Source organism: Canis lupus, chromosome 10 (genome assembly GCF_011100685.1).
Source record: "Canis lupus familiaris isolate Mischka breed German Shepherd chromosome 10, alternate assembly UU_Cfam_GSD_1.0, whole genome shotgun sequence".
In the NCBI taxonomy this organism is placed as follows: domain Eukaryota; kingdom Metazoa; phylum Chordata; class Mammalia; order Carnivora; family Canidae; genus Canis; species Canis lupus.
Window position 1 is genome coordinate 11,558,085 of NC_049231.1, and position 14,445 is coordinate 11,572,529.

General features: G+C 47.1%; 1 pseudogene; it reads left to right on the top strand.

Moving 5' to 3' along the window:
* Positions 1–2,319: 2,319 nt before the first annotated feature.
* On the top strand, positions 2,320–13,823 carry LOC111097826 (annotated as a pseudogene).
* Positions 13,824–14,445: the final 622 nt, after the last annotated feature.

Genomic DNA, 14,445 nt, shown 5'->3' on the forward strand with positions numbered 1-14,445 from the left:
CCTCTTTCTTTCTTGTTCCCTCTTGTTCTTTCTTTTGTTCTTTATTTTCAGGAGGCTGTTTTGTTACTGGGTTTCTTTCTCTGTTGGTTCTTGGTCACACTGCGTGGGAAGAAGGAAGAGGTAGACCAGATGGGTGGTGGGCAGCAAGCGAGGTGTACTGAGCCATCGCCGGGTAATGGCACGGAGCTCCGAGGAGGGGGACCCCAGAGGACTGCCACCCGGGTTCCTAAGTTAAGGGGTTTCTACGGGCTCCTTGGCAGGCTGTTAGTCTGCTTACCCGTCCCTATGCCTGTCACCCAGTTGGGTCACCTATGTATCACGTGGGAAAGGGTGCAGGGCTCCTTCCAAGGCTGGTTTCCTCTTTGGGTGGGGGGCCCCTTGCCCCTTCTTGACCTGCCTTCCAACTATCCTTCATTAAAAGCAGGGTTCGGGAAAGCCCTCCCAGAGATGGTATTTGAGGTGAAGATCTCAAACTTCCAGAACGTTAATGGATGTTCCAGTTTGTTCCCAATTAACACTCAATCTAAAGGTTTCAACTTCATGGCATTTCATTGCTTTGGTTTAACATTTCCCAATATTTGCTTGCAACTTTCTTCTCTTGGCAGGGATTCTTCATGAACAGTTCTAAATTATTTGATGCTTGAAAGGCAGGTTGGTAGGATTTATTTTTATATGAAATAGCTCTCAGCTCTCCTTTTTCTCAGCATGTCTGTGCCGGCTGCATCAACAAACTGAACTTGACAACATGCTCATTCCTGGTGTGTGAGACTTCGGTTGGGCACGTAGTTTCCTTGCCTGGTGAGAGGGGAGCAGGTATTCAGAGAAGGGCATATCATTTTCCCTGTCTGTCCCCATGCTGGCAGGCACAGTGGGAAAAGAGGCTGTCTCTACTCTTCCCCAAGTCATTGTACCACCATGCATCTCTTTCTTTTTTTTTTTTTTAAGATTTTAATTCCAGTGTAGTATTCGTTCCAGGTGTGCAATATAGTGATTCAACAGCTTCATGCAACATTCGTCACAACAAGTGCCCTCCTTAACCCCCATCACCTATTTCACCCAACGCCCCCACCCCGCCTCCCCGCTGGTAACCCTTTGTTCTCTACTATTAAGGGTCTGTCTCATGGTTTGCTTCTTTTTCCCCTTTCCTCATTCATTTTGTTTCTTAAATTCCACATGTAAGTGAAATCATATGGTATTTATTTTTCTCTGACTTATTTCGCTTAACATTATACTCTCTAGCTCCATCCACATTGTTGTAAAGAGTTCATTCTTTATTATGGCTGAGTCGTATCCCATTGTATATATATCACTTCTTCTTTATTCATTCCTCAGTCGATGGACACTTGGACAGCTTGTGGCTATAGCGTCTTCAAGGAGCCAAGAGCCTAAGAGCCAGAGCCCAGAGCCCTCAGTAGGAACACCTGGGAAATGCACAGCTTTTGAGTGGGTGTTTCTTTTTTCCTCAGGAAGGTAGGAAATGTGTATATTACAATCATCTGGGGTCACCCTTCTAGAACTAGACCCACTCCATCACCAACAGTCTGTGTGTATGAAGAGGGAGAAGGAGCCTGAGAAGGCTTCCAGGTGAACCTCCTGAACCCTGTGCTACTTGCCCTTCTTAACAGTGCGTGAAGGTAGTGGGCCAAATCTCACTTATAACTCATGGATTGACAGTGATGAATTAATTATTTTTTATTCAAAAAGTAGCTCTTGAGTCAGAATGCTATACTCAGCAGTAGGGAATGGAAAGACAAATAAAACATGATTTTTACCCTCAAGGGAACACAATTCAGTTGGCAAGGTAGTTTGGAAAACAGGTAAGTTATAATGAGGTTGAGATAAGTGATTATATAGAGTTAGGTTTCACTCAGTATCATATTTCCTTAAAATTCAGTAAGATCTAAATGAGTATCCAAAGCAATGAGTATAATAAATGTTGCATTTTAAAGGAATATAATGATAATGAAGGAACAATCTAGGAATCCTCCACAGATGCTTCTTTTAAGGAGATAGGTGTAGACTTGTCCAGGCTCAGCTTACAGAACGTAGAAACTTCCCTACTGCTAGGCCCTACGAAATGAGGTGGGGAAATCTTCCAGGCTGAAACCATCCGTTGTAGACCTGTTTTCCATCACAACCAAATCACCAATCCTTTACCAAGTTTCATTCGTGGACATTGAAATACAGCAAATAATGTTTTGAGACTCAGTGTTGGGAGTTGAGGCTTGAGCTGCTGTGTACCCAAAAGAGGAACTGGGGCCCAGCAGCCACTCCTTACCCTAGTCTGGGCCCTGTGCCACCTTAGTCTTCCTGGTTCAGATGGGCTCAGCCAAGAGCGTCCCAGTCACTCCAGGATGGCCTCTGCCACACAACAAGCCTCGGGCAGGAGCGCCAGCGTCCTGCACACTCCCACCCAGGTGGAGAGCTCTCCACAGCCAAACCTACCAGCGCGAGAGCAGCTGGAGAGTCCTAATTAGGCCCAAGGCTCAGATCCCTGCTCTCCCGTCCTTGGCATTGCAAGGACACCTACGAAGGCCCGCAGCCGAGAGCCCCCCAGCCCACTGGTGAGCTGGGTGAAGTATCTGAGACCAAAGCCACCTAACTGAACCTTTCCCCAGGGCCTCTTCTGCCCCTGTAGGCAATTTCACCTTCTGAATTGTACTTGCCTCTGGGCACTCAGTTTTCCCTTGAGGACCAGATACCACCGGGAGCCAGACTGAGCTCCCCCCTCCAAGCAGGTGTTCTCCAAGGAGGAGGTGGGACGGCCCTCAGATATCCCTTGGCCCGCCAGGCCTTGGACAAGCCCTCAAAAGACCCCGAGACGCCCTGATCAAGCTCTAAGCATGATAGATGGAAAGCGAACAGAGAATAGGGAGATCTCACCACCTCACGAGATGACAGCTCCCCTGGAACTCTGACACCACAGCCGGGTAAGCAGCCTTCCCACCCCCCCCAAGGGAGAATGCTGGGGAATGAAAGGAAGAGGCCATTCTGGGACCTGGATGACTTGAAAACTGGAGGCCACATATGGGAGCAGGACCAGGACCAGGACTAAGAAAATCAGCACTTTCCTTTTCTTCTTCTTCTTTTTTAAAGATTTTATTTATTTATTGACAGAGAGGCAGAGAGAGAGAGAGCACAGGCAGGGGGAGCAGGAGCGGGAGAGGGAGAAGCGGGCTCCCCACTGAGCAGGGAGCCCGACTCCGCTGAACGCTCAATCCCAGCACCCTGGGATCATGACCTGAGCCAAAGGCAGATGCTTACCCGACTGACCCACCCAAGTGCCCCTAGCACTTTCCAAACTTGGTGGAGAACTAGGAGGCCGTTCATAGGCCCAACACTGGGCTCACCAGGGGCCTCGTGATATTGTGTCCTCTCAACCCCTTCTTTCCCTGGAACACTAGAAAGTCTCATTGTCTTCGACCCCCCCTAAACTACCAATTCGGGGACTGAGTGCTTTCTTGGGTTTTCTTTGCGTCCCATGTGTTTCTTCTATATCAAAGAGATATTAAATTTTAAAAATACAACATATGAACAGACACCAAAAAACCTTGAATTGTATAGAGAATTTGGCTCTGTAAATTTTAGCATTGACAAGGACCTTAGAAATCACCTTTTTACCAGCCCGCTCCTTTTACTGATAATACATCTGAAGCCCAGAGCTGAAGCGACTTGCTCAAGGTCGCAGAGCTAGTTAGTGGCAGAGGCAGAAAGCCTTCAGTCTCCGATTCCTCTAGGGCTACATTGCAGATGGCATCTCTGAAGTAGCTGGAGATGTTTTTGTAGAAGGAAATAGAAAACAAAAAATCCTTCTCAGTCCGCTCATAGAGTAAGATCTAATCAAGTACAACGGACTGTTTAAAAAGAGAAAAGTGACAGGCTAAGAGGTGTAATAGGAGGTACTTGGCACCATGCCCTGCTCACTCCCATCCACTCCCCTCACACACATTCCATGACCTTTGGCTGCAAGGATGCCCTTCCGGCCTGGCTCTTCTTCCTTGGGACGGATGTGCTATTAGTGATCCTTTCCAGGCAGCCTGGACTGATGCTGAGTCCCAATTCTTGGTTGCTTTTTCTATGTGGAAAGTTGTAAAGGGTCAAGTCAGAACTTGGTAGGTGTCACTGCAGAACACCTGCCTCCAAAGGGGACAGTCTTTATTTAGGGCTCAGTGCACCAACACACACACACACACACACACACACACACACACACACTCCTATCACTATGAGCAAGGCCAGTCTGTTACTAATCCCCCTCCTCTAATTGGTATTGGTCCAGCAGTCTGTGTGGTCTGGTCTTGCTCACCAATGCCAAAATTATCCTCCCTTCATCCTACATTCCAAACAAAACATTAAGTATCTCTTTGACTCTTCTTCTACTCAGGGTGACATAATCATAAACAATTCTCTGTAAAATATTCCACAAGCTAACATCTGCTTTCCTTTCTTCATCTCCCTAAAGGAGGTGGTCACAAACAGAATTTCAAGAAATTTCTCTCACAGTTGTTGGCATTAGGTCACTACTACTCTAGTTCAGTCCTGGGGGTGTTTTCTGCTGTCTGTTCCTATTTGTGTTACCTAAGAAAGAAATCCTCTTAATTTGAAAGCAAACTGTGTGGTGGCGAAGTTCTAGGCATGACACAAATCTCACCAAATTGACCTTGTTCACTGAGAACTCACAAAAATGGCTTCAACCTCAACCATTCTGTTTATACTATAGAATCATTTGGTAACAGCCACTAACATTACAGGACTTGTTTTTTTGTTGTTTTTTGTTTTAGTTTTCAAGTGCCCATATTGAAAACAGAAAGAATTTCCTGCATTCGCTCAACAAAGGGAATCTTTCCAAGGAAAGTGTCTTTAAAAAAATCCAGACAAAGGAAATCTTTTCTAATTATGAAAGGGATTTATGACTCTGGAGATGTGCCTGCTAGTCACAGCTCTGCCACATGTATCTCAGGCCAAGAGGAAATGGTGACCAGCGGGAGGCAATAATGTAGGCTGTTCAGAGCGCAATGCCTCCTGTGTCATCACAACGTGACTGCAGGGTTGCCTGTGGGGTCAGCTCATAACATTGTAATAAAAACACTGGATTCACACGATCTGGATCCCAATCCAGTTTTACCAGTCATGGCCTCTGTGAGGAAATTATTGTTTTCCTGAAGATCAGATGCGGTTAATCATATTACGTTCTTCATAGGGTCACAGTTAGGATTAACTGAGATGATTCAGCACTGAAGTACTGGTGGAGCAGGTCAGTGAGTTGTCCTTGGAGACAAAGAAAAGTAATCCCTATGCTACGGAGAGCGGAGCCCGAGTGCATGCCCTAGATATGGAAAGTGGCAGGGGCTGACACACTCATCCACTAGGGCCAAGAAGGTTCCTGGCTAAGTTTAAGAGTTGCTCAATCAGTTATAGACTTAAAAGATAATTGAGCATTCTTTGTTTCTTTTGGCAAAATCATGATTTGCAAAATCCTATTTGGCAAGAGAAGTGTTCCAAAGTTCTTTTTTTTTAAGAAAATTATTTTAATTACAAAAAGTGGATCACGTGGACAACCTCTAGAGTTCCCTTCAGGTCACCGTATTCTAAGCATGGGCTATATGGTAGAAGGAACGTGCTTGGGCACTGGTGCCAGACAGACCTAAGGGTTAGCCTGGGTGCCACCTCTTGCTGCCTGTAAGTTGGTCATCTCTTGGAAGCTCCATGCTTTTCACCTGTACCCATGGGTGTAGTAATACCTGCCTTACAGTATGGTTGGTTGTAGGAACAGAGTGAGAATATTATATGTGCAAATGCCTACCACGGTTCTAAGCACATGGTAAATAAAGAATAAATGAGAGTTCTGCTACCCTTCCTGTCCAAAGTCACCCAGCAGGGTGACCCAAGTCTCCATGAATCTCCCAGAGAGTTCTTCCTTAGGAACGATAGCAATGGATGAGGCTTTGCCATTTGAGCATATTCTCCACGCAAGCTATTACTTAAGCAGCCCCTTGAGGTTTTGGGAGGAGGAAGAAGGCGGAGAGAAGCCAATAACAGAAACCTATGGGCTGGAATTTTGGCAGTGCTTAGTGGCTGCTATGAGGAAATCACCCGACCCTATATCCATCTAGCCACCTACTCATTCTACAAAATTTATTGAGCAGCTCCGTGTTAGCATTGCATCTGCGCCTGGCAGCGGGCAGTGGAGAATCAGCGAGCCCTGCCCTCCAGAGTCCACTGTACCCTGGGAGAGACGGAGAAGGGGAACACAGGCAATTCCCACGCAGTCTGGTGTCATCGGAGCCAAGAGAGGGGAAGTACAAAATGCCGTGGGCATGGCAAGAATGAGACATGTGCTTCCCGGGAGGCTGTTAACTTGACACTACTTTAAATTTATTCAGTGAGGGGTAGGGAAAGTCCATTTTTAAACTGTTTTTTTAAAGAATAATATAATGATGGGGCACCTGGGTGGCTCAGTCAGTTGAGCAGCTGACTCTTGATTTCAGCTCAGGTCAAGATCTCAGGGTCCTTGGGCTCATGCTCAGCAGAGAGCCTGCTTAAGATTCTCTCTTCCTCTCCCTTCACCCCACCCTAGGCCTGCTCAGGCTTCTCTCAAATAAGTAAAATATTTCTAAAAAATAAGAAAATAGGGGCACCTGGGTGGCTCAATGGTTGAGCATCTGTCTTTGGCTCAGGTGGTGATCCTGGGGTCCAAGGATTGAGTCCCACATAGGGGTCCCTGCAGGGAGCCTGCTTCTCCCTCTGTTTGTGTCTCTGCCTCTCTCTCTGGGTCTCTCATGAATAAATAAATAAAATCTTTAAATAAATAAACATTTTTAAAAGAGTAATATAATAAACAGTGGTGCATCTGTTATACCACTTAAATAAAATACAGTGGAATGAGGGAAATGGGTAAAGGTGGTCAAAAGATACAAACTTCCAGTTAGAAGACAAATAAGATAAATCAGATATAATGTACAGCATGGTGACAGTAGTTAACATTATCATACTACATATTTGAAAATTGTTAAGAGGATATATCTTTAAAGTTCTCATCACAAGAAAAAAATTATAACTACAGGAGGTGATGCATGTTAACTAAACTTATTGTGGTGATCACTTTATAATATATTAATTATATCAAATCATTATGCTGTTTACCTTAAACTAATACAATATTATATGTCAATTATATTTCAATAAAACTGGAAAAAAAATCAGAAAACAACCCACTAGAAGGCAACCCTCTTGGGTCCCCTTCCTCTTTGGGAGCTTTGTACTCTCACTCAGTAAACTTTGTTTTGCTGTCCATCAAAAAAAAAGAAAGGAAGAAAGGAAAACAACTCAGTAGAAATACAGTTGAAATATGTATCCCTTCCTGCCCCATTCACATTTTTATACTTTTACTACATAGGTATAGGTATATATGCTGTATATCTGATATATGTAATTTTTTAGTGAAACAAATATTAATAAAATCTATATTTAGGGACATTTACTTGACTTACTTTCTCTAGCTGAAAGTCAAAGCAGATCAAACTTCTGAGAGATTTTGCAAAGATTTTTATTTTTCACGTTTCTATAGTTATTTCCCAAGTTTGCCTTTGGGTTTCTAAATCCTACACATGTGGTGGTTGGAGGCGGATGATATTTTTTTAAAATTTAGCAAATAGGATTAAATCACTCATTCATTGTAAATATCACTATATATTATTCAGTTTCAGAATTCCTGCTGTCTTGACAGCTACCGGGTAATACTTACTATAAAAATGTTTAACAGGGGAAAAAAAAAAAAGTTTAACAGAAATAGGTCTGTGCTGAAGAGAACAGTTATTTTATTTTTAATGTTCCACTCAAAAATGTTTACTATAGTAGATGTGAGACCAAGTTTACATCTCCCCACATATGTAATAGCTGAGTTTCCAGTGATGGTTTAGCACACTCTTAGGTGGGCATCCTGGGAAGCTCTGGTTACCCCTACCCAGACATAGGTTTAGGGACATTTTTCCACATTGCTGGATGGAAATGTAAAGGCTTGGTAGAAATGACCAGACCAACAGTTAGAGGTTGGAAGTACAGGCACTATTTCCAGCAGGACAGAAGAATCCGACATGGGAAAGAGCAGGGCGCGTTTGACAGGGCGTCTGGTACTGCTGAGGCAGGGGATTTGGGGGCATTGGTGAGGCATGTGCTAGAGGAGTCACATAACGCAGGAGAACCTCTATCCAAATCTCCTGCACTACCGAATACATATAAGGAAAATAAATAGAGCATGCAAAAGCACCCAAAGGATAGAATTGGCAAATTCATGTGGAATTTGAATATATTACAACTCAGCATAATTTTCCCTGATACTCCTGCATAATGCCCTAAATGCACCATACTCTTTGTCTTCTCCTGTATTTATCTTGCTCATTTATTCAATAATGGAGCAAAAACTATTAAGCTAAAGAATAAATTAAGTGCATTACATCTCCTAATGATTCTGGGAAGAATGGCACTTCCGCGTCCCGTTTAATTGTGACAGGGCGATGCATGTGACCCCGACGGTGACAGTGACTATGACACTGGAGCATTACACTGCGGGAGGAGGCTGCATGCAATCAGGGATTCCAGGGGCCCCTGGACGCCTCGGTCCGTTAAGGGTCTGCCTTCAGTTCAGGTCGTGATGCTGGGGCCCCGGGCTCGAGTCCCCCTGTCCCCTCCCCCTCCCCCCTCTGCCTCTCTCAAATAAATAAAGAAAATCTTTTTTAAAAATTTTTAAAAAATCAATAAGCAGGGATTCTAGGTCGGATTGGCTAGAAGAGCAATTTTTTTTTTTTGAGGCAAGGGCTTGGAGTCTCCCACGTGTAGCAGCCTGCCTGGACAGGGGCCCAGAGGGAGATGGAAAGGCGCGGGCAGGGACACAGAGGAGGTCGGGACAGGAGATCAAAGGCCAGACCCGGGCAAAAGGACTGGTCCTGTCACAGACCTGCTGGGGACAAACTCTGGACAGATGCCAGGCCAGCGGACACGCAGCAGGAAACCAGGTACCTGCTGAAGACTCAGATGGGGATGAGCCCAGCCCTTCAAGGATCCAAAAGGCCACAAGAGCAACGAGGGCTGGAAATACCTCCTGGAGAGAAGCAGGGCTCTGGCTGTCCCCGGGACTGTCGGGGGACAGAAGGCGGCAGAGCAGGAGTGCACGGTGATTCAAGAGACCCAGGAGGAGAGGGGTGCACAGGGTGTGGGGACCCCAACAGTATCACTGCAGTGCTGGCCTGGCCACTGCCCGGGCTTCAGTAACAGCAGAAGCCATGTGGCCTAGACACAGGGGGGCTAAACTGTCCCCCCAAGTGCTTGAGAATAAACGTCCCCTGACAGGTGAACACGGTGCACTAACTGCTCAGGGTCACGCAGCCCAGAAACTTGACCTGGGTGAGGGCGTTACGAGGCCACAGCACTTACCAACACAGCGCAAAAAGCAGAGGCGGCCCTGGCCTCCCCTCAGGGGCCACCCCGCCAGACTGTCCCCAAGACCCTGAGCGCCCGTGGCCCGTGGGCACCTGGAGCTGCCACAAGGTGGCACTGCCTGCCACCCGGCATTAGGTCCACTGGTGGCAACCTGGTTCCTCTGCACATTCCTGAAATCGTGTACATACCTGCTTGCCTTTTGTCCCCATTACCTCATAAAATGAGTCAAAATTGGAACTTGCCAGAAGGGAGAGGATACGCTGGCACGAAGGCCCAAGTATCGAGTCCCTTTAGTAGCTACCTTTCCTCTATAAAATAATAGATAAAAATAAATAAATTAATTAATTAAATAAAATAATAGATTATCATTCTTATTTATAAATTCCCACCTCTTACAAAGTTTCCGCAGTAGAAGTGACCCGGTCTAACTATAACCAACTGACAAGACCATACACAGTCACCTCCGAGGTGACCCTGGACCAGGGGAAGCCCAGCAGGTAACCGTTACTCTGTCCCTTGGCAGATTTCTGGTTTTTCCTATTTGCTCGGCTCTGTTGTTTTAATCACTGTGGGCTTTTCCATTCAAGGCTTTTTATTTTTATTTTTTTTAGTTTATTTATTTAATTTATTCATGAGAGACACAGAGAGAGAGAGAGAGAGGTAGAGACCCAGGCAGAGGGAGAAGCAGGCTCCATACGGGGAGCCCGACGTGGGACTCGATTCCAGGACTCCAGGATCAGGCCCTGGGCCCAAGGCAGATGCTCAACCCCTGAGCCACCCGGGCTTTTCCATTCAAGGCTTTTGAAGGCCATTTAGAGCCACACAGATGTTCAGAGCGCAGCATCCTGAGACCCTCTGCGGCCTCCTGGAAGGGAAGGGGCAGACAGGAGAGTGGCTATCGGGTCAGTGGCCACCCAGCATTGACTGGGCGGCTGTGGGCAAGGACCCCAGGGTGGCCGGAGCCGAAAGTCAGCATCAGAGAGACCCAAGCAAACAGCACCGCCAAGGAAAGGAAGAGGATCACAAGACGGAGACAGAATTCGAGAATGGGACTAAGAGGAGTATGAAGGGGAGGCAGGCCCGGGGCTGATGAAGAGGAGCTGGGATGACGATCCGCTGATACAGAGGATTTTTGCTCCTTACCTTGGAAGCGGGCGGGCGTTGGAGGACGTAGGGAGCCAGCTTGCCGCTCTGAGGTCAGGCCGGACTCTGGGGGTCCTGACCGCTCACGGTCTTCCTCACTGGCCGATGGGGGCCGGGGAGCCAACGCTCTGCCGAAGCTGGCAACCGAGTAAGAGGCTCTGTTCTGGGGGAGGTTGAGGCCAGAAACTGGCAGGTGACCCACCTTCCCCTCCCGCGGGCCCGGAGGGGGCAGCGCCCTTCAGGCCCCCAGGGTGGGCCCTTGTGGGTGGCCAGCGGAGGGGAGGTAGGCCCGCACTAGCACCGAGGAGCAGGGTCACGGCCAGAGGCTGAACAGCTGTTGCTGCAGTCCGCAGGGTCCCTCCCCCTTCCTGGCTACAGCACCGTGGCCTCTCCTGCTGGGGAAACGTGGTTCCCCGACTCTAGGGGGCTTTGTGGGACGGCCAACCTCAACCTGCTGCTGCACACCCCGCTGCCCACAAAGGTGGGCACGACCAAGAACGTGCCCCTCACCGCACTCATCCCCTGGCCCAGTGACCGGCCCCGGCCCAAGGAGTAGGCCTATGGCTCAAGGCAGACCAGAGTCCTTCTCGAATTTGTTGGGCTTCACAGAAGCTCTGTTGCCTTGCATGGAAAGTTGTAAGAATGTGACCCCAGAGTGGCTGGCGGTCCCGCGGTTGGCCAGGGCTCCGCTCCAGTGACGGACTTGCCCCAGCTGCGGGAGGCAGTGTTGGCACACAGCTTTGGCTGCCAGCCTTCGGGAATGTTCTCAGCTACAGAGAACCGCCTTGCTCGGGGGCATCCCTGGGCCGCCGGCCTCCAAAGCCCGAGTGACCCAGGAGTCAGGCCATCTCAATCCAACATGGGACGATTCTGACAGGTCATTTGAGCTCCACTGTCCCTGGGGTCAGCTCGGCTGGCACCGAGTCCGCACCACAGCATGAGTTCTCCCTCCGCCCAGTCCTGCACCCTGCTTTCCCTTCCCTCTGCATTAATCCTGAGGATTACACTCCACGTCAGGGTCTTCTGTCCAGCCTGCAACACTTAAGACATCGAGGAACTTGAAAGAATGAAGATGACAGACAAAGAGAATCTAAACTGGGGAGAGAATAAGAGGACTGGCCAGCTGCTGTCACTCAGGGGCCAGAGCACTTTGACTGTGTGCATCAATTAATCCGCATTTGACATTTTTGCTTTCGAGCTGGTCTGAGCTGACTTCTGATATTTGGGGCAGAAAGAGTCCCCACTAGTACAAAGACCAACTGAACTAACTGCGTGGGCTGTTTTTTTAAAAAATATTAGTTCAAAATAGATGACTTGTGGTGGGTACTTATATGATGTTGTAGAAGTGGCTCAACCTCTCTGGGCCTTGGTTTCTTCACCTGTAAAACGGATATTATTACCTATTTCATTGAACTGTTGTGAGGATTAACTGAGTTAGTACATGTGAATCACTTCAAACCATGCTGGCACATCAAATTATTATAAATTGATGCAAAGAGGAGGCTTTGTCTTCCTTCACTTAAAATCAATGGTACCAGGCCACGCCGATCCTGAACCGGTGACTCATGTAGATTCGCTGTGTTGCTTTGCCTGCCGATGGTACCATGCTACAAGACAATGGAGATTATTTATTACTGTACATCTAGGGTTGCAAACTCCAGAGGCCAATAGAAAGAAGAAAGAAGAAAAGCCAGCCCCGGGCAAGAATGCTTAGGAGGGAAGCAGGGAGTGGTGGGGATTGTGGTAAAATTGAAAACACAGACTTTGTCTGAAGTGCTCAAGCACAGCTGATTGTTACCATAGGCAAATGAGGGCTTGTTACTGCCAAATTTTCTGATCTTTCAGGAAAATTTTTTAAATGAGTTTTCATGCAAAATATTACATGATTGCAATATTGGCCATTAAAAAAAAAATACAGTGAAGGCCAAACAGAACACATCTGTCGATGGTGATAACCACCAGCTTGAGGCTTCAGCTATATTTTTATAGCAGTACAAAAGTCACAGAACGTTCTTTAAAAAAAAAAAAAAAGATTTTATTTATTTATTCATGAGAGATGCACAGAGAGAGGCAGAGACATAGGCAGAGGGAGAAGCAGGCTCCCCGTGGGATCCCGGGGGGATCCATCTCGGGATCATGACCTGAGTCAAAGGCAGACACTCAACCACTGAGCCACCCAGGCCCCTTGGAATGTTCTTCCTTAAAATATTCTATTCAAAATAATACAGGAGCATGGGTTTATCAAAATAGCATAAAATTGCTGACAACAAAAAGCTGCAATCCTCTGCTCCAACTCTCTTAGGCGCCACAATCTCTTGATTTATCCACTTTAGATATGTTAGATGTCATGTATTTAATTCATATCATGATACGTGAAGATTAAGGTAGGTCATGTACACTTAACTATGTTTTTTAGTTTCAACTATGGATACCTTCAACTCTTCCCCTAGTCCTCCGATTTCTTTCTTTAACACTCTTGAGAGCTGAGTCGGTCAGGATTCGGTTAGAAATCATGCAATTATTTGGCCAGAAGGAATCTAATATAAAGACTCTTCACATACAAAATGAATTGAAGAGTTAACAGAGTTTCTGAGCTTTGACATTGTTGACATTTTAGGCCAAATGATCCTGGGTTGCATGGGCTGTCCTGTGCACACAGGGCGCTGAGCAGTCCCTCTGGCTCTCTGGCCACTCTTCACGAGATGCTGGTCGCCCTGCCCCCATTTCTGCTGGATTGTGACAACCAGAAGTCTCTCCAGACATTGCCAAACGTCTCCTGGGGGGCAAACTTTCTCCTGCTTGAGAACCACTGCCCTCGGGCATCTACCACCACTGAGGCTGGAGGAACGAAGAGAAGAAGATGGAATCATTACAACTTAAAAATGTGGGGGTACCTGAGTGGCTCAGTCGGTTAAGTGTCTTCCTTCAGCTCAGGTCATGATCCCGGGGTCCTGGGTCAGGCTCCCTGCTCAGTGGGGAGTCTGCTTCTCCCTGTCCCCCTGCTGTGCACTCTCTCTCAAATAAACAAACAAATAAATAAATAAATAAATAATCTTAAAAAGAAAAAAAAAACTTATGAATATAGAAAAGGTGACATTTAACCCCCCAGACCTCTGCTGGTGCTGGTGCTGGTGTCTCTGAGGAAGCCTGATGGGGCCCGTTCTGCAGATGTTGGAAAACCTGCCAATTGGATTCGACTGCTGCCAGAGGAAGGACCGCTGCTGTACAGCAGCTCCGGGATGTGAGGCTCCCTGGAGCAGGAGGGACGACAGGAGGGCAAGCCACATTGTTTTTCTCCCAGCCCAGCCATCCCCCTGTTGTTCCCCTGAAGGCAGAGCCCAGCAGCAAGCCAGCTGGCAAAGCCCAGATCAATTTGCCAACCCAGGTCTCCGCTTCACAATGCTGATCTAGGTCATTTGGGGCTGAAAGGCTCTAACTGGCACAAATGCCAAGCTCTCATGTGTGATCCCAGGTGATTCTCAAACTTTGAAGTGCTTACAAATCACTGGGAATCTGAGATGAAGTTGGAAAAGCAAGCAGAGATAAGGGAGGGTCACGGTAAAATGTTGGAACTTACTCCAAGGACAACAAAGGACCACTGGGGAGTGTAAACACAGGAGACAACATGCTGGATAATTTTTCCTGATGGCTAATCTTATCCATTGTGAATTGATTCTCTCTCTCTCTCTCTCTTTAATATTTATCTATTTATTTGAGAGAGAGAAAGGGAGCGCAGAGAGAGAGGGAGAGAGACTCCCAAGAGGACTCTCTGCTGAGCCCTAAGCAGGGCTCTATCCCACGACCCATGAGATCATGACCTGAGCCAAAACCAAGAATTGGATGCCCCACCAACTGAGCCACCAAGGC